This window comes from Lepisosteus platostomus, chromosome 8, assembly GCF_059453375.1.
Source record: "Lepisosteus platostomus isolate fLepPlt1 chromosome 8, fLepPlt1.hap1, whole genome shotgun sequence".
Lineage (NCBI taxonomy): Eukaryota > Metazoa > Chordata > Actinopteri > Semionotiformes > Lepisosteidae > Lepisosteus > Lepisosteus platostomus.
The window spans coordinates 62,710,685-62,729,437 of NC_142618.1; the positions used below are offsets into that span (position 1 = coordinate 62,710,685).

At 39.4% G+C, this 18,753-nt stretch overlaps 1 long non-coding RNA gene across 2 annotated transcripts in view; it reads right to left on the reverse strand.

Moving 5' to 3' along the window:
• Positions 1 to 11,760, reverse strand: part of LOC148657685 (uncharacterized) — a 73,336-nt gene extending 61,576 nt beyond the window's left edge. Inside the window, exons 1-2 of one of the 2 annotated variants that reach the window (XR_015941045.1) lie at positions 11,411 to 11,760; positions 7,534 to 7,653 (exon numbers count right to left, since the gene is read on the reverse strand). This is a non-coding gene — a long non-coding RNA (uncharacterized LOC148657685). The remainder of the gene's footprint in view (positions 1 to 7,533; positions 7,654 to 11,410) is intronic. The other variant, XR_015941044.1, reaches the window with a different exon arrangement.
• Positions 11,761 to 18,753: the final 6,993 nt, after the last annotated feature.

Sequence of the window (18,753 nt, forward strand, 5' to 3'; positions counted from 1 at the left end):
TGATAGGATAAGGAGGCACACTACGTATCTGAATGGAAACATTCCACAAGCAGATCGGGAAAGATGCTAAGCTCTCTGAAGATGAGCCTGCCCACGGAGAGCCTTTTTACCCTCTCTTATATAAACATAAGTACTTCTTAAAAATTATTTTCTTACAGAGAAAGAATACATATTGTAGGTGCGCATATCTGCAAATCTTGTTTTTGGTGGTTGGGACTCATTTTGTGAGTATACATTTGAGAGATAAACATGCTGTATTAAGTTAAAAGAGAAATAGAAGTATATCTCAGTATGACTAAGCATACTAAAGGCTTATATTGTTTTCTGCAAAGCTTTTAATAATATTAATAATTATTGCCTTTTCTTGCCCTTGATTCAAGCAGGATTCCATTTTATTGAAGTAAGTGTACTTGCAGTGCCTGACAATTCAAATTCCCTTCTGTCTTCCTCTGCCAAAATCTTCGGGACTAAAATGAATATATTTTTCCCCCATTTTGATTACCTGAATCTGTTGTAACAAAAACACAATGAATATTTTACTACAGTGGCATTCAGAAAACAACTTAAGAGACAATGCATTTTTAAGTGTGTCTTGGGAGAAAGTGAAATGAAACAATTGAGCAATTTAAGTGCTCACTTATACATTACTGAAGGCAGTAAAAATAAATTCCTGATCGCACGTGCACACGTGGCAGGTCAGAGAAAGAAGTGTTTGCAATAACATCTAATGTACCACTAGGACCCGCCAAAGAGCCTCCAAATGTTATAAATACACACATTGGGTGATAATTTTTAATTGTCCACTTTTTTTTACCAATAATCTGATCATTCTCACATGAGTTTAATTAGTTCAAGTAGGAAGCTGAGTCAATGCGTGTGGGCTGGAAAGGAACAAGTAAAGGTTTATTCCATGCTGAAAAGAAACACTACATTTCAGCTGTGGAGCCCTCTTCTTTCTTTTCTTCTCTTTTCACCAATAAACCTTTACTTTGTTCCTAGGTTCAATGAGGTCTGTTTGATGTATGAAGTGTATGCATGTCGCCAGTGGTGGTTGGGGGAGGATTGCAGGATCTTTTATGCCTTAAAATGTATATAATAAGGTCTCTTGGGCTTCACTTTGAAGGGGTGACGTCTGTCACAGCACCCTGTCACCCTGTTTACTAGACTCCATTTGGGACTTCACTGACCCTGGATTCACATCTATCTTTAATTGATACACTGCCTGTGGTGGCACATGACCTCAGATCACTGCCGAAGAAGGGACCTGGGCTGCAAGAAATGTGATTGCAGGAGGAACTGGTCACATGACATTAATTGGCACGGCTGTGGACAGTTTTGACTTAAATCTACTCTGAGCTTTGCATACCAAGAGAAAATGGACCACATCTTTTTTTCTTTGAAAACTATGCTTGGCCCTCTAGATTTTTTTGAATCTCTCCACTTGCCTGTAAGTTAATGAAGTCCAGTGTTTGTGAAAGTGTGCCCACTTTCCACAACGTGGTTGATTTCACGAGTGCTAAGAGTTGACCAACCTTAAGAGCAGTTGTGAGTGACGGTGCTGCCCCTAGTGTAATGTTCACTATGATAGGGTTCATGATAGGGTAGAAATGTTAATCTCCAGGGGCTATTTAACTCCAGATCAGGATCAATTTCTTGACAGATTTCACATTCCATAATGTTCTGTTACGATGTCTTGTACAATACTCTTCAAAAGTTAAAAACAAAGTGTTACAGTAGATGCATTTTAATTTCTATATAACAAATGATCCTAAATATGATTTACTACAGTACATTCAGACTAAACCAGATGACTATTCTTAAATTCCTTTGATTTTTTTTTTTGGTAGTCTGCAATACTCGATACCCTTGGCAGTATTTCTCCAAAGGTCCTGATGAACATTGCAAAGTCCATACCTGTTTAGCATTCTCTCTCCCTGCTCTGAGACCATGTAAGCCCAGATAGAGCTGATTAGATTGACATCCAGAGTCTGTGGAGGCCACAACTTCAATGTAAAATCTCCAGCTTGGTCTTAGTTAGCTAAATATTTTTTTTACTGTTATGGCACTGTGCTAAAAAGTGAAGCCTTGACCTAATCTCCTTCCAGATGGTCCAGCATAATGCTGGAGAATTGGCTTCTGTTTTCCCTAGTGAGGATGCCCTCCATTTTTATTACAATAACTTGCCAACACCATTGGAAGATAAAAGACCCCCAAGCACTTATAAACCATCACCATGTTTCACTGCCGAGTGTAAAGACACATTGCGCTCTCTCTCTCCTTTTCCTCTTAGGACACATTGTCCTCTATTAGTGCTGAAAATCCCACACAGACTCGTCTGACCAGACTTTTACTTTATCCCAGTCATGCACTGGAAGTGATCAATGAGTTCCAAGAGTGATATTTTAGCAAAATAAGTAGGCACAGAAAAGGAATTCATAACACTCAGTTAGCTAGACTCCTACTGGTGGTCAGCAGATGTGCACCAGAAAAATGTGGACAGAAAATGCAGCCTGTACCATCTATAAACAAGACAATGCCAACATTCTTCTATCGGAGAAAGAAACTCAAACTGGCATCACCATCCCACTCCAAGCCTTCACAGCAGCAGAAGAGCCCATTGTGCCCAGTGAAATCCCACCTTGTTCAATTCAGACATTGCAAAACCACGTTTTTTCTCACTACAGAGCGAACAGCTTGTACCGCGGGTCTGTGCTTCCTTTGAGCTCGATGTGCTACATAGGCTCCTCATTTTCAAACTTTATGTTCTTATTTTCTCCCTGGCTGTGTCTATGGCAGTGGGTGGACTCAAATACATCATACATTTCTTTAAAGTACAGCTTTAATTGTTTTTTCAAAATGAGGACATTTTGTGATTTTATATTTTACATGAAACATTTAATTTTACTGAAAGTTAATTTGTATATAAAAATGCAAGTCTCTGAGTGTACCTAAATCCCAGTTCCTAGACAACACATGATTAATTTCACAAGGTGAAACTGTAACTGAGAAAATAAAGGAATAATTCTACGAAAATATTCCATTTTTATGAGTAAAAAGCATTCAGGCTCAATGAAAAAAAAAAATTTTCTGGTTTCTCAGTGGCACTGAAATGCAAGTAGACAAAATAAATATGGTATATTTTCCTACCTACTGTACCTGTTACATGAATATCATTCATTGTCCCAGTTTCAACAGCCTGACTGCCCACTGTGTTTCTGTTAATAATAAACCCAAACACTGTATGGCTGACAATAACAAGGATTTCCTTTAAACTGTCTTCCACACAGTCTCCTCAGTCTGTCTACTAATGCAACGTACAGTAAATTTTTGCTTCAGCTCTCCATACCTTACACAGTTTACACTAATCTTTTTTAAGCCAGTCCCAGAGGCTTGATATCCGCAAGTTAGGAAAATTTGATACTCTTTTGTACATTCCAAGCTGTATATAACATATGCCAATTTAACAGTCTAGAAAAAAATGTTAACAATGAGCTTTTTTAAAAACACATTACAGTTTCTGTCAGCATATGTATCACACCAAATTATTTTGCTCTCTGAAAGTTAACTATTGCTGCTGTTGACAAAAAATAAAGATGAGTTTTCTTCATTTTGTAGAAAACATGCAGTTAAAAAGGTGAGATGTACCTCTGCTTTTCCTTTAATATACAAAGACTGTCCATATGGGAGGACGGCAGGTGTCTTAGGTGCAGTTTTCAGGTCAGACGTTGACTTTGCTATTCTGGAAGATGGACAGGATGATATGGGGTTTGGGCTGAAACCCAATCTCCTTGCTGCGTCTTGTATGCCACATGAGAAGAAGAACTCCGAGGGCCCACAGTGAGATTGACCGACCACTGCTTGTGACCGGAGACAATCTAACAAGATGTGCCTGGAAATAACTGGCTTCAGATGAAAGTCGTCAGCCAGTGCTATGAAAAACTGGTTAAACCAGCCCGACTTTAGTATTTCTCTGTCAGGCAAGAATATCAACTTAAGATTTAATACTGTACTGTAAGGGAATCTTTTAAAATATTTGGAAATACAGGTACAGGTTCATACAAGCATTCCATTTGCTTAGTTTTGGGTGTTTAAATTGTATATAGTTACTGTGTAATCACTATGCAATTACATAGAAGTCTAAGCAAGGATTTAAACAAGCAGCATACTTGCTATTTGGACACAAACCGGTTTTTCTATGGCTGGTTTTTATTGGGTAAAGGATAGAAGATATAAACAGATGACTGTTTATAAGAAAGTTTTAATAATACTAGCATTAAGGAATGCATTGATGTGTAGCATATTAAATTGATTCTACAGTTTTCTCCTTTTCAAAAACCTATGCCAGAGTAAAGTCCCATAACATGTTCATGCATAGACATGAGCTGCTTCCTGTGGCTATTTGTTCAGGTTGCACAGTTCCAAAGAAAATCTGTGCTGTAATTTATCCTCAGTTAATTTATTATTGTGGATGCCTATCTCCGATACAAAGTTCAACATATTGCATTGATGTTATGTGTAGTTAAATTAATTGGATGTGAAATTTTAGATTTGAATTTTCAAATAGACTGCTTTCATTTACGTGTTTCTCTTGTTTGGTAACCACCACTATGTGTATGGCAATGTTCTCTAGTGTATATGTGGGTTGTGGCCTGCACTCCATCATATAAAACAAGAACAAGTCTTCCTTTGAATCCTTACGCCTGATTTTCTTCCATAACAATTCTCCTTCCTTCTCCCTTTGATAGATTCTTCCTATCAATGTGATAAAGACTGAGTGAGAAATTACAAATGTGGATTTCAAGGTGTCAGTTTTTCTTTCCTTTCATTTATGTAGTTGACCACACATGGTGTTTAGTTTTCTAAAAACATAATGCTAATGGCAATTTAAATCAGTTTGGAGTCACTGTGCAGAGCTTGTGCTTTTTAAATATCCGTTATGCTGAGAAAGTAGTATGTGTAGAAAGATCTCCGGGGACCAGGAAGGTGACAATTTTTAAAACAATCAGCTGCTAAATTCCAGGATGGTAGTCATCAAGAAAAATATAAGAATTTTCCTATCATTTATAATATCTCCTGCTGCTACTGAGAAGTAGTCTAGTCGCTTTGCAGGTTAGTCTCTTCCTGATCACAAGGAGCTGTGATTCCCAGGCCTGCAGTGTAAATAACAATATTACACCTTATTTTATGAAGAATCTTTCATAAACAAAATCTCAATGCACAGCACACTAAAATTTAACTAAACAAAAAAATCAAACAAAGAACATCAATATACTATATTTTACAAAATCTTCAGGTATAGGAGTTGAAACAAGTTTTAACATTTTTTAATATTTATTAAAACCTGATATTCTGGAAATCATGGCTAAACTGCACTCTATGGTGTGGCAATGTGTGAACCCTTTGGTTATTTCCAGTTTTATGACTCTCCCAGCGTGCTTCTAAATGAAACCATAGAAACCCCTAATGAAAAATGGTTCTGTTGTAGCACTCTGTTTCTGCACCAATATGTTTCATGATTTATGCTCACGAAGGTTTCATCTTTACTGTTTTTTTCCCCCCAAACTATTTGTTCTCATTTTCCTGATGCTGTCATTTGATACCTGAGATGCCACTAAAGGCGTCTGGAACCTATATTTTTTGTGTGAGGAAATATATCTTGCATGGAATGAAATGCCACACAAATGAAAACAGATGGTAAGGCCAGCCAAGCAACACCATGGGCCTCCAAAACTGGGTGCAGACATTTGCAGTCACAGGCTGGGAGTTTGGGATTTGAAGCATTATGACTTAAGGTTCTGGATATATTCTATTCAACATACAGTTGCTTGTTGTAGTTGCAGGTGCAGAAAACAAGCTCAGAACACTAAAAAGCTAAAAAACTAAAAAGTAAAGAATGCCATGCAGTAAAGGTCTTGAAACTGAACAATAAGGTACCAGTTTACAAGCAAGAAAATGTTTGCTGCACAAAATGTTTCATCCACAAGTTGCATTCACCTATACTGTATGGGAGTGTGAAGACAACAACCATCGTTATTCCTGAAAAGCACTTGATTTTAAATAATTTCTCATATGTTAAAAATCATATGTGAAATTGCTCAACTCCAAAGAGTGCTCTGGAGCACAATTTACAATACAGTGGACGCTAGTGGAATGATAGCTAGAATAGGTGCTCTCTCCACAGACCAGTTCTTCGGTGTCTCTTACAGCCAGTGTTCATCAGAGGAATAAGGCCTTCCAGCACAGAACTCACTCACAGCAAAGGTATTAAAACAGGCAGTCAGACACTGAACTGCCAGCTGAGCCATTCAGCTCCCTGACACACAGCAAGCTCTTCCTGAAGGCATTCATTAGACTGCCTCAGCAATATGTATACAGTATAGTACAGTCCCAGATCTGCAGTAGGTTATACATGCTTTACAATATACTGTACTTTAAAATCTGATTCTATTTTGAATTACCATCATATAGCTCTACGTGTCCTCTTCCTAAACTATGCAAAACATTCCAGTTCATAGCTTTTCATAGTACACTTACAATGAGAGGATAAAACTAGTCTTATTGCATATTAAATACAGGAAAATACCAGTCAAAATAAATTGTTATAATTGTATGGATCATATTTGTAACTAGATATGTATTTATTTGAAACAGATATTTGTCACAAATTATATATTGCATATATGTGTTATGCAATTTCAAAACTACAGAACTAAATACATATTGACAAACAATCACTTGAAAAACTATTATTTAGCACTGTTACTGCAGCTTATATGTACAAGTTATTTTCTAAGCTTGGAAAACTATGAACTGTAATTGTTTTTTCCACAAAAGAAGTCATTTTAAAAGCTCAAAAATTAAGATGAGTTTTACAAGTAAATAAACATCACAGATGTATGATATTCCTCTAAGAATTCCAAGCAAACAGGTACAATCATGATTTTAACCATAACTGGAAATACAATTTGTAAAAGCACAAATAGGACTTTGAACATCTGTGAATAATAGATTTTTGTCCAACAATCAATAAAAGAGAGCAGCATGTCGCTCTATACATCACAAACCTACAGCAGCTCATCAGGGGCACCACAGCCGTTAACGAACTGACACGCCGTGACAAGACCAACAAAACACTCAGTGGGCAGCCACCATGTGCTACTCTATACCGAGATGCATTTAAATCACAACGTGTTTATTACAACCAATAGCATTCTGTTGCGTTTTAATTCCTCCCAGTACATACTTTGAACGTTCACAGGGAAAACTGTTTTATTTTGACAAATGTGTGCAGTTTAAAACATCAAGTGAATTGTTCCCAGCCTTGTGAATTGGGCAAATGAATGGCAGCTAATTCAAAATCCCCTAAAAAAAACAAGCTGTAATATAAACCAAAGGAAGAGACCCAAGTACTAAATTACACCGTGTGAATGAACGAATTACAGTATAACCATTCTCAAGAATAGTAATGTAAAAACAGCCAATGACAACACAACACACTCCTGTTTCCTGGAGTGACCAGGATCAGGGAATTACCTGTATCCCAGGTGCCGTGGGCTTGTGGGCAGGTGTCCCGCTTCCGCCAGCACAATCCTCCAAACAGCGCATCTGTCAGGAACCACCCTCTGCTGAAGACTTGACAATGCTCCCCAGGACCTGGGCAAATTCACACACAGCAGACATCATCACATTTCTGATCTTGACAAGTCACATGATTGTAGGCTTCATCGTCTAGCACATCCCTAGTGTTGCATGGTTGGCAAGGAGAGCAAGCAGTTATAACTTCCTTTACTGGGGAGGTTACACAGATTTTCTAGAAAACAACAACAACCTCCCCTTATTTCTAGGAGAATAGTACAAAATCATGTCTCTCTTGTGAAACACACAGTTACAGGATTTCATTACATCTCTGAAGAATAATATAACCATTTGCCAAACCTAGACAAAGGTGGGATAATACAGGTTTTTAACCAGAACAGGACAAGTTCCAGGTTTTAACAAATGAAAATTAAAAACAGATAATGGCATGTTCTGACATTACCCAGAGATGTGTCACTGATTCTTCTAAGACTCAGGCCAACCCCAGTCCTAAATTTGCTGACACAAAGAAACCCCAGCACTGCCTTGGCTCCATTTTATACCCCAGTCTCCAGGTGAGCCCAATCTACTGCTCCTCCCAGCTGCGCAGGGTCACTTTTAAAGCTCAAAAATTTGATTTACAGATGAGTGAATTAGGACAGCACAGACTGAAAGTGTCCAAGGACACTGGTGAGAACTGTTCAGAATCTAGAATCCACCCGCTTCCTCAGCAGAGGTAAAGACATTGGAAGTCGGGGAACTCGCCAGTATTTTATTGCAAACGTGGACTGACCTGTCTGTCCACAGCTGGTAGTTGTTAGTCTGCTTTGACTTGAAGCTCATAGTGTAGTGATGTTCGTTCAGCCCTGAGCAAGTGGATTGGATTTGTCTTGTGCAGTAAAGAGGAAACTGACTCCTTCAAGGGGGCTTGTCTCTCTGGCTCTAATGCTTAACATGCCCACGGCGAGCCTGGGGCAAGAGCCTGGGGCAGCAGCATGGAGCATTGATTCACACTCCGGACTCAAGAGCAAAGGGTTGTGGGTTTGAATCCTGGCTGGTATCTGCTGTTGTGCCCTTGGGCAAAATGCGTCAGTCAGACTGTTTTCACTCATGTACCATGCAGTACATATGGGCACTCCACCAGGGCACCACGGTCATGGGAGGACACGTTCTTAATTAACGATTAAAAATGAAATGAAAAAAGGAAACGTTCAGGAATATTTTCCACTGTGTCTCTGCGATTAGAAAAGGGTCCCCATTGGTTCTGTGCCTTTAAGTGTATGCTCTCCACAGAAGAGGCTGTTTCACGGTGGTACTGTATGTAAAATATGGATTTCCCTTCTCCATCCCTTTGTTTCCATCTGCCCGGTCACAGACCACACAGCAGTTTCAGTTTCCTGTTTGGTTTTTAATTCAGGATATGCGATTCTTTCTCAGTTAAGAACATTGCACCCTTGAACCCTTTCAAAGAGCACAACTTTCGTACTGTACATGAGCTGCAGCTGCTGAGGAGGGGATTGGACTTCCACAGCCTGAACGACCGATCAAACAGAGCAGCATCATCTCCTCTTGAAACCAGCCCTCTCCCCTCATCCCTCCCCTCTCTTCCTCCTTCCCCCCTCTCCACTTTTTTGCTTTTCTCTCCCCCCCTTCTTTTCTTTCATTTAATATAATCAACAATTAGCAAATCCACATTTATTACACAGCATCTACCCAGATCTGTAAAGAAGATTATAGTACGTGAAGCAAGGAATTTAAAAACTGCCTTTACCTTATAGAACAAGTTGTACACTTTATAAAATATTTGATTGGTTTTTATTTCAGGCACCTGTAGTTTTTGTATGTTGATGGTGGATCATCCATTTCATTTTGTGTTCCGTCTTTTGTGCTCATTTGCTTAATTTGTGTTATACATTTGGGTTGTTGTGGGCATCTGAATGTCAACAGACACAAACTGAGGGATTGAAAAACATGAAACCCATAGACAGTGGGGGGCCTTGATCAACTTTAAGAAACCATTTATTTGCGTCTTCTGTAAACCTTTGGACATATAGTATATCCATCTTAAACCTTTGCTGGCGAAGAGCAAAAGAGAGTCCTGGGGGGCACAGGTGTTTAAAAATGAAGATACTGCACTTTAGTTCACAGGCTGCACCTTTGATTAATGGATCCTACAGTTCAGAGAACTTCTGGTAACAGTTTGGAACGTCATTACATCTTCTCTACCACTCAAAACGAAGGAGACTTTGGAAAAAGGTCATGTCATTTGTCTTTCTTCCAGCTACCGTGGGTTAAAAGTCATGTGTAAGCATTTAGATTTGATTTATTGAGGTGAAATATGAGTGTTTTGTCCAAAGTCTGGGTGTCCTTCCTTGAGTCTGACATAAAGTACTGTAGCTGTAAAGATGGATAAGAGGTGTTGAATGCATAAATTATTTTTAGTGATTTTTCTTTAAAGAAAAGAACTGCATTTTGCACTGTGCTTTTTTAACTTTACAGCTGGGGCCACCGGAGCTCTAAATAAGCTTTTGATGCAGAAGATCTGTCAGTTTCAGAAGAACACTGGTGGCTGGCTGTGTAGAATAACCATCTTTGTTTGATGCAGTGTTTATTCCCAGACTAATGCTGGGTAGCACAAATTATTCAGTGAAATACTGCACAATAGTGGGGATAAATATTTGTAGTTTCAATAGAAAGAACACTCAAAACAGTTTCTGTGCAATACACTACCAATGTTGGATATACAGTACAATGTCTGTGAAAATTAAAAATGAAAACATTGTGCTAGACAATCACAAAAATGTCCCGTTACTTTCTTGGTCTTCATAAATTAATAGCCCATGCTTAAATTAATAATGGTTTAGCCACATTTTTCAGAAAAGGTAAACTGGAGTACTGCCAAATACGTTGAAGAAGGTGATGGTTTTTCTTTCATCTGGTTTCTCTGTGTCCTCGAGAGAAAGAGAGTACGCCCTGCATCCAGACTGCTAGGGCGAATTGCCAAAAGTGCATCGTCGTGGTGGGATCACAGAGATGTGGGATTTGTGCCTGCCCTTGTCTGGTCAGGGCTCCTCTGCAGTGCAGGGCCTGGGAGGCGACTGGCCGGTCACGTCAGCAGGCGACTCACAGCTCATAAGGGGACAGCTCAACAGCTGACTGAGGCTGACAAAGCCATCTGGGATGTTTTGGATTTTCAATTATTAAAGAAGGGACAACTTTAGAAGCTGGGTCTGTCTGACACATCAGAACTTTGAAAGTTTCTTTCAGCAGTACACATTGAAATGTGCAGACAGAGCAACACCCTTCTCCAGCGCCTGTCTATGCAACAGGGACTAATTGCTTGACGATAAAGTTAACCACAATTTATTATACGAGTTCTTTTGACTTTAACATAGAAAGATAAAATGGAAGATTGTATGCGAGCTACAACTGATAAGTCTGCATTCCTTTAAGTCTATGCTCATGTCCGCTGTCCATCCCAAACAATTTATGGTACGTCTGTTACGTCCCCAATATGGCTCAGTCTAGGTGCGAAAGGGGGACTAACATATGAGCCATTGATAAAACAGACGGAAATACACGAACAAAAAAACAAACACTACACTTTCCTACAACCCGATACCCTCTAAACCTCTCTCCCGAGAAAAAGGGGGTGGCAAAGCCAAAGAAAAGTTTTCCACAAGCTAACTTATGACACTAAACTAAGCTGTAACGGAAAACAAAACAAAACAAAAAAATACCACACAAGAGCCACAACAATTCCGATCCCCACCACAGCCAAATAAACAAACACGACAAATCTCGCGTTTACCAAAAACTACAAACCAAGTCTCACCAAAATTCGCCGTAGTTTCTCCCACACCTCTCTTCTACCTTTCTCCGGACGGCCCGTCACGGCATTTTAAAACCGGACCGCTCTCTTAGCCAATGTAGGGACACACCCACCTCCAAAAATGGACCCCCGCACGGGAGGGGAGAAAAAAAACTGACCGTAGCAATGTCTTTGTCCGAAGACTTGCAAAGAAGAAAATACTCGCATTCATTCAGTAATTGTTGCTTCCAATACAAGCTACTGTACTCTGAAGTATGACTTTTGTGAAAACGTGCAGTTTTATACTCTACATCTCCAGCTGACGACCCTCAGAATGACAAGCCTGTCAGTTTCAAGCAGAATGTTATACAATCCTATTTTAATTCTTTACTTACAGTATACATCCTAATGTATTTGTGCACTGTGCTGTTCTGTACTCCATTAACCTCAAAAGTATACCGTAGTGCCACGCAGGCCGCTTTAGCCCTGCTCACGCAAGGCGGGCTGAGAACAGCGCCTGGGGACGGGACTACGGGAGTGTATATACTGTATACTGTAGGGCGGAGGCTGGGAGACAGTCTCTTCCTTTCGTGTCTGTGTGGTAGTGAATATGCGGCGCTGTAACCCCTGTCCCTGTGTGTGTAGAGAGCATTAAATATATCGTAAGAGGGGTTATAAGTGAGTCGAGGTCATTTGGCCTATCCAGTCTGTTTGATAGTAGCTTATCGACATCACATTCGGCCAGACCTCGAAGATATTCAGGATATCCGCTTCAACAACATGGCTGGGTGGATTGTTCCATATTCCCAAAACCCTTCGGGGAAAGAAGTGCCTCATGATCTCAGTTTAAAATGCACTTTCACATAGTTTCCACCTGTATGCTTTACTCAGACGCGTTCTTGTAGCCTGTGTCCTGGTATCTGTCAGGAAACAGCTGGATGAGATCCTTGGATCAAATAACTACCAAACGAGTCAGATGGGACAAAAGCCCTCCTGTCACCTATAACCTTTCTTCTGTTCTTAACAGGAACTCCTAAGCTTTTTCCTTTTCATGTCAGGTAAATGACCAAGTTCAAACAGACTGTATAATTTAAATACTAAATCCACTGCGTTCCTTTATAACGTGATAAAACCAGTGTTCAATCTTTAATGTTTTTCACAGAGAAAAAGAACAGGAGAATTAATTCTCAGATGGTCCTCAGGATTGGCAGACTGAAGGCCGATCCAGATGGGATCTGCTCTAAAACTTTACAGCATGAAGAACAGATGTCTGATGTCCTGCTGCTCTCTTCTTCTGTGCAAGAGGTTACTTCACTCTTCTGCTGTTCAGTTTTCAGAACGTACTATGTGAAGAGTTTCTGCTGACTTTTACATATTTGTTTTTAAGATTGGCATACATTTAAAACTGAATACATTTGGGATATTTATCCAACTTTAAGTATTGGAAAAAAATCAATTAAAAAAGTGTTATAGTATGTTGTATGCTGGGTAACATTTTGGAAGTGGATGAAAACAATACTTGTTAGGGCTTCCAGCTGCCTCAATTAATTTTAACAAGCTTGTGGTGACACTTCCAGCCCTGTTTCATTCCTCAAGTCATTGCATTTGCAATTCTGTCTGTGAACTCTTGGTCCTGAAGGCTTTCTTCAGACTGCCGGTTCACAATGCATAGCGGGAGGAGAGAGAAGCCAAATGAAAGGGTCAATAATCCAAATCCTTGAAAACATTCTGTTAGCACATGAAGTACGGAAGACTCGTGAAACATTATTTTCTTAGAAAAATAGAATACCTTATTGAAAAAAACAGATTTGTACTGTACTGTTTGTCCAACATGTTTGTATAGAATTCATTACACACCCACACACAAACACTTTGTCAGCCTAAGACTATAATGCAGCCACAGCAGCAAATCTTACCACAAGGACGGTGCTTGAATTGGGATGAAATTCCTCAACTCTCATCCTTATAAAACATCTCCAGGCATAAGAAAGACTTTAAAAAACTCAATCATGGTTTGAGCAGAATACGAAACTGCCACATAACAGGCTTTCAAAGGTTTACAAGCTTAATGTGTCATTATTCCTCTTCGACAGGATCTGCAAAATAACCTCCTGATTGATTTAATCTCCTCTACTCTACACTTTTACACTCTTCTGTCCTGTGAAACATTATTTTGCCACCCAGAGCTGATTTGTTTTTTTTTCTCTCTTTACTTTAAATACCCATCTTCAAACACTGAGATACTTTATTTGCTTTTATGGATTTTGGTTAGCTGTGGGTAGATCAAACTTTAAACATGCACATGCAAATTTCAAAATTGTGATGTATAAACTCTCAGTTCTGAAAGAAATGCTCTGAATTCGATCGGTCATCTAAAACATTTAGCAGTGCGAGTGCCCTGTGTTGCTTCAGTCGCTATAGCATGTCTTGTCACAAACTGCACCAATCCCCAGTCAGGGTACACATTAATAAAGTGTGCTTTCCAGGTCCAGCCATGATGGCTGAACACTCTCAACCCCCAGAGGAGAAGAAAGGTACCTTGTGAAAGTTTCAATGCTTTTTTGTGTTGCTACTCAGATATTACATAGTAAATAGACAGATACTTTCTTGATCCTGTGAGGGAAATTGCAGATCAATCAGTTAAACCATACACATGCTTTAATGAATTGAATTTGTGTTCTTTACATGCAGGATTTTAAACAAATGGCTGATAAATAATGACAATCTTCCAGTCACAGGGACAGCTGTTTCTTGTTTGCTTAGAATAACAAAGGAAACTGCAAACACAAACAAGCATGCTGGCTGCTCAGAAAGCAAGATGGTAGGACTTCCATTACCGAGCTCTCCCTTTTGCTTAGCGGGTGTTTCTGTGTGTAGCCCGACTGTTGATGGCATTATACACAGCCATCCTGGGTAACTTACAGTTCAGAAACCAAAAGGAAATGAAGCACTTTGCGATGGATTGTACCAGGCTCTGTTTCCTTGTGGTAACTGTTAGCCTTCACACCTTGCAGTTGTCACATGTCAACTGGAAAAAATCTGATACAGCAGAAAAGAAGATGAAAAGAAAAAAGTATTGAGTTAGAAACTTGAATGTTTGTGTCACTGAAATACCAACTGTGTACATTTTTATTCTTGCGAAACTTTACACTAAGAACATGCTTTAGTGCAGCAAAGATAGTGTTGAAGCAAAGTTTACATATGCCTATCATGCAGAGCATAGCCTATTCATTTGCTTTGCTTAATGTTAGTTTATATTTGTCTGAAATTGCAGTCCGTGATTGAACAACTTCCAAACATGAAATGCACGACTCATGCCATGTGATAATGACAGTAAGGTAAAATCAATCACTCTGCAGGATGTCATATAGTTCAGCCTGCATGCGTGGGACTGAAGCAAACTGTACAGTATGTGTGCAAGGTTTGCAAACTTTGTGCCAAAAGTATTTTGGAAGCTCTGATGATTTTGACACAAATAGGAGGGACATAATTTCTAACCAGGGCATCTTATGCCTTTAACTTGGTCAACACAGTGTCTCTGAAGAGGTCTTACTGTGATTTTCTCTGTGCTGAAAAGAAAACCTGTTGCTGAAAGAACACGTGGCTGAACAGGCAAGCAACAGCTGGGGAAACGTTAGGTTAAAACTAAGCTCAGAATGAAAGAACTCTGGAATCATTTTTATATTTTAGAGTAGGAAGCTGTGTTAGCTTGCACAGGCTCCAAAGGAACAGGCTGAGAGGGATGAAAAGAAGCCTTCTTCAGGTGTGAGGGAGAGAGAGAGAAAGCAGAACATAAATAAGGCACAGGAGAACAAAAGGCAGAGAAGTTTGAATTTGAATATTTGAATTTTGCCAGGGATCACGATCAAGATGTAGAAAAGGTGCTGGCATGAGGAGAGACAGCCTGGTGCTGGTAAAGTGGTCCAGAGCTGTTGCAGGTTTCACAATCCTGGCTCCAGAATTCTGATGTCTGAAAGGCCATCGGTGCTGCTGGCCTGTGGCTCCAGAATCCCTGCTGCTTTGCTCTCTTGAGAGCATTCTGTCAGCCTCCTGTGTCCCATGTGCACACATACTGTATGCACACACATTCTGGTGGGTGCGGCACACCTGCTCACACAATTCGCTTGCATGAATGGCAGCTGGCCACGTTAGTCTGTAAGTGGATTGTGATGGGGCTGATAAGAAGTAGAACATCTTTTTAACATTTTGTAAAGAGGGAGTAGAAAACATTTAAAAAGGCGCAGTCCTTTGGCTAAGACTTAAAACCAAGGTCCTGACTCTCTGTTTAATGAAAATCCCAGGGTGTTTCTTGAAAAGAGTAGGGGTGTTACCCCAGCGTCCTGGCCAAATTTCCCATTGGCCTTTACCAATCCCCATCTATGAACTGGCTTCATCGCTCTGCTCTCCTCCCCACTGAGAGCTGGTGAGTGGGGAGAGTACTGGAGCATCATCCAGGTGAGGCTACACACTGGTGATGGTGAAGGGGATCCCCATGACCTGTAAAGAGCTCTGAGTGGAGTGTCCAGAAAAGCGCTAGTTACAGTAAGCATAAGGAATAATTATTATAGAAGACTGCATATCAGTGAATTCTCAGCAAAATACATATTCTGCCATATAGTGATGTGGTAATTGCATGACTGGTTATGTAAATGAGATGGACTGAATGAAAAACTTTTCAGTTTATGAACATAGTAAATCCTAATCAGCCTATTAACAGTGTGGTCTTAAACAATAAAACCACAGAATAATCAAGTAAACTCACATCTGTTTTTTTTTTAAATCAGGACTATGCAATGTGCATAAACAGATTTTAGTTGAGATTTTTAAAGATTCTGATTGTGGTGTTGTAAATATAACATTATACAGTATATTCTGCAGTATTTTTTTATAGATCATCATTGGCGGGTTCATTTAAAACTCTTGTAAATTTTAGAATCTCACCATGTGTTCTTCTGTTTAAGACCCTAAATTGTGTAATAAATAATGATGGTTAAGGTTCTTCCCTTCCCTTGAGTGAAAATGATTTTCCTCTTTATAATGTCCTGTAGCAGAATGGGTCACATCTGTGGATCTTCCGCACTGTTTGTGACACGCAAGGCTCTGTCAGTGCCCTGCAATCAGAGAGCCAATTTATACCATCTGCAATGATCCTCTGTAGATAAAACACAGTTTACTGTACCAAACTGCTAAGGGACATGTCTTCCTTCCTCTAACATGTTTTCTTGAAGTATTGTTTTGTGATTGTTTGGCACAGTAAGCAAAGTAGAAATGCAGAACACAAGCCATCAGTCCAAACTGTGGGAGGAGAAGGAACGGATTCAGTGGCAGAGCTCCCTCATGCAGTTGGAATAAAAGTTAAAGCTTTGAAACTCTGAATTAGTCTGAGCCGACAGGTCCAGCTGTATGATTTAGTGTGGTACAGAGAAAGGTGATGTGAGGGAAATTAAAGAAAGAACCTGGAGAAGGGTGTGTGCGGTCCACTACCAACACTGAACCTCAGGGGCTCATCGGTCAGTTCAGGTCCTGAAAGTCTGGGAACAGCAGGTGCAGAGACGCGATGTGGCTGCAACGTGCCAGCTGGTTTCTCACACTCTGAATGTGAAGAAGTCTCTGTCGTATACGATGGACATCACAGACAGCCATTCTGTCCCTGCTAGAGTACCCAGTGAGTGCACCTGTATTAGCACTTTAACATTCAAAACCAAAAGAATTTAACACTACCTACTGCATATACTGTACACAGTGAATACAGAAATTATGAGAAAACATGCATGTGATAAACTACTCATTATACACAAAATGTAAAACTTTACACCTAAGATATTTTATTTATTATTTTATTATTTCATGACATTTACAATAAAATGTTGAAGCAATCAGTCTTTAATTTCTTGTCTGAAACAAAGTTAATGATATTAAAACTAAAGAAGTTAGTGATTACGGACCTTTTAGTCAAACATTTCATACTGTATCTCTTGATCTCTTGGGAAATGAATAAAACTGTTATACTGAAATTAAATTCATGTTCAGTAATATTGTGAGCTATTGGATAACTATTAAAGTCCGGAGTTGAAACATTTTTGTTGTTTATGTTGTTTTGCACGCTAACACCAGTTTGTTAACAAATGGGGGGAAAAAGTACAGAATTATTTAATAGTTTTGAACAGTTTATACAGTAACTGTAAATATAACTGAAGTCTATTATTTCCTTATCTAAAAGCTCCTGGCCTCCAAATAGGCTGAGACAAAAATCTAATAATGAAACACAAGTCAAGGTAGTCTCATCAAATTGCTTCTCATCCCAGACTCATCACACAATTCAGCAAAATCAGCAATCCTGGCCCACATGGAGTGGAGCTGATTAATTGCAGAGACTCAATTACCCTTTAACGCAGATGGTGGCATTAGACTGAAGGCTGATAGAAAACTACAGTGCTGTGCTTATTCGTGTTGGAAACGCCAGAATACAAAGGATTTCAGTATCCTTGTGCCCTTCACGTATCCTTCTCACAGAAGCAAAATGACTGGTCACCGTAAAGCACGATTCCAGCGCTTGGAAACAGATACAGTATCAGCTGGTTGTTTCTCTGCATTACACACGTCAGGGCTGTGTCAAGGAAAGGTTTAATTCCAGTGCGTGATGATACAGTCCAGACAGTGACAATCAAGATAGACATTATTTCTGTTCCATTTACAAATAATAAAGCAGACAGAAGCATGATGACAGGCCTGAAAAGAATGATCAGATGAAGCACAGAGGAAATATTCACATCAGTATGACCTCTCTCGAAGAGGGCACGTTAAGATTTCTCTGCTTGCTCTTTACTCAGCACTAGATGCAGGTCCCTCATTAGCTCACTGGAGACCTTTCCTACTGAACAAATGGCACATTTTTCAATTCTGTTAATTTTCCAATGTAAAAACATGTTTGTTGGCTGCAGCAAAGACCCATGTGTGCTTTGTCCACTAGATAATTAGCTCACATACATATGTATGTACTTATGGAGGTAAGATTGGTCCAGCTTTTCTTACATTAGTTGAGGTTTCAGTGATCAAGATTAAAAGGTTTAAAAAATAGTTATTTCATTTCATCTGACTGCAGTTTTCAAGGGACTAGGTATACAAAAATACGTGTTGGAGTTTAATCTGCAGCCTTTTTGCTAGCGTGTAAAAAGAGCAGTAAACCCTGTTAAAGGACTTCAAATATGACCAACAAAACCAGATAAGCAGAAATTGTATCCCTAGAAACAGAAGTACTGGACTTTGAATGAATTAATAAAAAAAAGGTTAAAATCAATACTAAATTGTTTTAAAATTCAGGAATTTTAAAATTCGTGGTGCCCTATAGGGGTAGGTCAGTGTCTTAT